The 5668-nt window shown below is 32.7% G+C and overlaps 1 long non-coding RNA gene across 1 annotated transcript; it reads left to right on the forward strand.

The window, feature by feature from the left end:
* The first annotated feature begins 892 nt into the window (after positions 1-892).
* LOC106727328 lies at positions 893-4407 on the forward strand. The gene is made up of 3 exons (XR_001363496.1): positions 893-957; positions 2436-2437; positions 4392-4407. It is a non-coding gene; the product is annotated as an uncharacterized LOC106727328 (long non-coding RNA).
* The last annotated feature ends 1261 nt before the right edge of the window (positions 4408-5668 follow it).

Raw genomic sequence — 5668 nt, forward strand, 5'->3', positions numbered from 1 at the left:
TCATCAGAAAACCTTGAGAGCAAAATAAAAACTTGGAATGTCACTGTAAGCTCCTCTTCTTTGCAAAAATATCATACCCAGAGGGTTTCTTAGACATAGTATAAAAAGGGTGCTACTGTTGCCCAGTTCAGGCTGCTAAAACAAGAAACACACAGAGTGGCTTAAACAACAGACATTTTTATTTTTATTTTTTTTACAATTTTGGTAAGCAGAGATCCAAGATTAAGGAACTGACCGATTCAGTTCCCAGTGAGGATTTTCTTCCTGGTGGAGATGGACTCCTATTGGTTGTAACCTCACACGAAGGAGAGCAATACCATCTCTCTCGTGTCTCTTTTTACAACGGCACTGATCCCTTTCATGAGGACTCCAATCTCATGACCTACCTTCCTCTGTAAGGCCCCACCTCTTAGAAAGATCCTCAACACGCTAATGACACAGGCATTCAGTCCATAGCACCTACATATTAAATATTATTAAAGCTTACTTTTAAATTTTAATTAAACATACAAATAGATTATTTAAATTTATTTTTTCTATTTTTTGCATTATATTATGCTCTTCTAGAATGCAAACACCCATGTAGGAATGCAAACACTAAATTGCATGCAAGAGACAAGTAAAGTACAAATGCATAGTGTTATGAGAACAAAACAAAACAAACAAAAAAGAACAGTCAACAGTGCGAAGATGATCAATCCTGCTCCATTAAAAGAGCCTGGTTAAGCATTCTCAGGTGAACTTGTACATGCCTATCTTAACTATAAGGTAGGTCAGCACTTCTTAAAAATGTATATTTGCCAGTCAACTAGCCTAACAACTTTCATTTCCAAAATCATTCTTTTCTAATTGTATAAGTTTTGGGTAACTACACATCCATAAAATGCACCTCTTTAAGTGTATAATTCAGTGGTTTTTAGTATACTCACAGAAATGTACAACCATCACTGCTATCTAGTATGAGAACATTTCTTTCTTTTAAAAAATATATTTTATTGATTTTTTACAGAGAGGAAGGGAGAAGGAGAGGGATAGAGAGTTAGAAACATCGATGAGAGAGAAACATCGATTCAGCTGCCTCCTGCACACTCCCTATTGAGGATGTGCCTGCAACCAAGGTACATGCCTTTGACCGGAATCGAACCTGGGATCCTTCAGTCCACAGGCCGACGCTCTATCCGCTGAGCAAACCAGTCAGGGCAGTATTAGAACATTTCATTACACCAAAACAGAACTCAATATTCATGAGCAGTCACTCTCTATTATCCCCTCTCCCAGCCCATGATATCACTAATCTATTTTTGTCCCTCTGATTTTCCTATTCTAGATATGATATCAAAGGAATAATGTAATTTGTGGGGATTGTTGTCTGTTTTTTTCACTTAGCATGTTTTCAAGGTTTATTCATGTACCACATATTATTAGTACATTCCTTTTTTAGCTAATAATGTCCCATTGTATGGCTATACTGTATTTAAAAAATCTATTCATTTGTTCATAGAAATATGAGATTTTTCCCAGTTTTTGGCTAATATTAATATTGTTGCGATGAACATTTGTGTAAAAGTTTTTCTATGGACATAAGTTTTTAGGTCTCTTGATTATATTCCTAGAAGTGCAACTGCTGGGTTTTATGGTAGCTCTATATATAACTTTTTGAAGAACTGCCAAACTGTTTTCCAAAGTGGCTGCATCATTTTATATTCCCACCAATTACTTATGAGGATAACAATTTCTCCATATCCTTGCCAATACTCATTGTTGTCCAATTTGTTTTTTATGTTGGCAATCCTAGTGGATGTGAATTATACCTCATTATGATTTTAACTTCCATTTCCCTAATGAATGATAAACAACGTTGAACATATTTTGACATGCTCATTGTCCATTTGTATATCTTCTTTGAGAGAAATATCTGTCAAATGTTTATCCAACTTTTAGTGTCCAGGTATAGAACATAGAAATTTTTAATATATTCTGGATACAAGTTGCTTAATAGGTATATAATTTGAAAATATTGGCTTTCTCTTTTTTTTGAAAATATTGTCTTTCATTCTGTCCATTTTCTTTTCATCTTCTTGGTAGTATCTTTTATTTTATTTTTAAAAATATATTTTTATTGATTTTAGAATGGAAGAGAGAGGGAGAGTTAGAAACAGCAATGATGAGAAGAATTATTGATTGGCTGCCTCCTGCATGCCCTACACTGGGAATCAAGCCCACAACCCAGGCATGTGCCCTGAATAGGAATCAAACCTTGACCTCCTGGTTCATAGTTTGACACTCAACCATTGAGCCACACTGGCCAGGCCTTGGTAATATCTTTAAACACAGATTTTTAAATTTGACGAAGTTCAGTTTATTTATTTTTTCTTCTGTTGCTTCTCTTTTGTTATCCTATCTAAGATATCATTGCTTAATCAAATATCTCAAAGATGTATTCCTATTCTTCTAAGATTTTTATAGTTTTATGTACTGGACATGGGTCTGAATTAATTTTGATTTACATTTTGCATATGATGTGAGGTGGGCATCTGATTTTATTCTTTTGCACGTAGTTATCCAGTTGCCCCAGCTCTTTTTGTTGAAGAGACTTTTCTTTCCTTCATTGTCTTGACTCCCTGTCTAAAATCAATTAACCATAAATATTCTGAAAAATCCATTCTTTTTAAATACTTTATATGTCTGTCCTTAGGTGAGTACCTCATTGCCTTGATTACTGTAGTTTTGTAGAAAGTTTGAAGTCACAAAAATTGAGTCTTCATCTTTGTTCTTCTTTTTCAATATTATTTACTATTCTATGTTCCTTGAATTTTTATATAAATTTTTGAATCAGCTAGAAATTTTCTGAAAAAGGTTCAGGTGGGATTTTGATAGAGATTGTATTGATTCTGTAGATCAATTTGGGGAATACTGCCATATTAATAATGTTAAGTCTGCCAGTCTATGAAAAAATAATGAATATATTCCCATTTTCAGGTCTTCTTGAATTTCCTTCAACACTGGTAAAAATTATCAAAATTCATATACTTCGTATATTGATTTATATAACATAAAATTATATTTAAAGGCTTTGGCAATCACACTATTGATTTTTCTAGTAGGATATTACTCTAGAACATTATGTATTTTTAAGCATCTAATATGGAAGGCAACTTTAAAACCATTTTAAGTGATTATATTCTCTTTATTAATAGCAAGATATAAACGTTTTAATTTTTTCACAGGTAAATACTCTTGGTTCAGAACTCTTGGTGAAAAAACCTCGAAAATGATATATTGCTACTTGGAGAATTGTTATAATGTAATATTTATGATTAACCTTATGGTAACTTTAAGACAATTGTATGGCAGTGAATCACATCTCATATTTGAAATGAATATTTCAATTACATTTTACAGAATTTTAGATCCCCAAACTCAATTAAGACATACATATCTACAAATAATTTTTCAATTACTATACTCCTTTGGGTAAATAAGGCAAACCTTACCCAGATAATTTAAATCACTCCACTAATATGAGGAAAAAGGGGAATTGACAATCAGACTCGTCCAGTGTCTACAATATTATAGATATTCTGCAGCACTATCTTGCATTTAATGCCTCTAAAATATGAGAATTTCACAGTTAGACTGCCAGATTTAGCAAATATACATACAGGAAACCCACTTAAATTAGAATTTCAGATAAACTTGGAATATTTTTTTAGATAAATATGCCCTAGATATTTTTTGGGACACATTTATACTGAAAAGCATGTGTTATATATCTGAAATTCAAATATAACTGGTTGTTCTATTATCTGGCTAATCTATATACAACCAGTGTCTAAACTATGCTCTCTCATAGTCTTGATTTAGTAACTAAATACAAGATTAAAAAACTCAGTTGAATTCAAGATTATTCTTTAATAACACACACTGACCTTTATTTACTGACTTTAAGACTCATGGAAAGAGTTTGTGAACTCCTATCGACCAAGACTTTATCTACATAGTTCCTTTGGAAAAATGTTCTACAAGAAAAGCTATCAAGTCTTTTTTAGTTCAAAACAATTGTAATGCTTTGCAATCCCAAATGTAATCTGATGCCTTACAAAACACATACTTTCTGGGTTAATTTCACTGACAGATATGTGTAATTTTCTACCCATTTGAAACAGATGCCGAAACAGAAACTCATATTATTAATTATTTAAGGTTCTATAGTTGGTGATACAACAATTATATGTTGATCTGTTTTATTCTAAAACCTATATTCTTCCCTTGCATACTCCTTATGCTTCTAAATGTTTGCATATAACTACTAATACTATTAAAATGAGGCCAATATTTACTACTTGTACATGCATACCTACACTTTAAGATAATAAGTATCTAGTACTAAGTCCAGAAAATTTTTATACAAATTTTATAATTCACTGACAATTATTTATTCAATTTTATTATGTAAGAACAGTGAACAATGAATTACCTTGTTTTTTATTTTAACCCTTCTATAGACATTTCAAAAGAGGAATTTTTATTATTTATATTGTTATATACAGTTATTCCTTAACATAAAAACATTTTAAATGCAACCAGACCACTAATTAAAGTAAGACCTCATATTTTATTATATGTAGTATGTTGAAGCCTTTATGTTCCTCAATATTGCCCCAAGATAAAGGAAACATTTATATTCAAGAGTTTATAGGCCCCCAGCTCTTTGGTACATTGCTAAGTGAAATGGAAGTACTGCTTGTCATTTATTGGATACAAAATTAAATTTCACTAGGAAGACATAAGGTGATTTTCTAATATAATTCCCCTGCAGTGATTGAACCAACCAAAATTATCCATAAATCATAAGTGAAATTTTTGCTTTAGGCTAAATCTAGTTTAATCATATTTTTACCTGAAAAAAACACACCTTACTTATAAAATTCAAGATTATCTACTATGCATATATTTACTATTGGAAAGAATCACCTAGTAACCTTCATGAATCTATGATACATTCTGAACATGTCAAAGTAGAAAATGATGGCTTTATTATCTCTTTAAGAAATTGACAGGTAACCAACATGGCAGATATATTATATGTAGAAAAGCTACAATGATCTATAACTTCCTAGGCTTCTAGTAATTTATATTCCAAAATTTCAATACTTGCTTTTTATTTTTTTTCTAAATCTAGCAGTTTCAGCCCCAGGTTAGCCAAAAGCAAAGCTGTGAGATGTTTGAAATTAGCTGTTACAATTTTAGCCTCCCTCTTCTCCCAGAGTTGCAACATCTTCATTCAGCTCTACCATGTGCCCTAGGCCATTAAGCTTTGTATACTATTTTCAGTTCTTCAGTTGAAATTAAGGTTACACCTTCTATAATCTATACTAATAAAAGGGTAATATGCTAATTGGACAAAACATCTTTCAGATGACCTTCCGGACATCCTTTCGGACAAAGCCACGGTGGCGGGACAGGCAGTTGGGGCGATCAGGCCATTAGGGAAGAGCAGTTAGGAGAATCAGGCCGGCAGTTAGGCCATCAGTCAGGGCTCCTGGACTGTGAGAGGGTGCAGGCTGGGCTGAGAGACCCCCCCCCCCACAATTGCATGAATTTCATGCACCGGGCCTCTAGTTATTTGTAATTTCACATCTGCATTTTCATTGCTTCAACATTAATT

This window comes from Myotis brandtii, unplaced genomic scaffold, assembly GCF_000412655.1.
Source record: "Myotis brandtii unplaced genomic scaffold, ASM41265v1 scaffold405, whole genome shotgun sequence".
Lineage (NCBI taxonomy): Eukaryota > Metazoa > Chordata > Mammalia > Chiroptera > Vespertilionidae > Myotis > Myotis brandtii.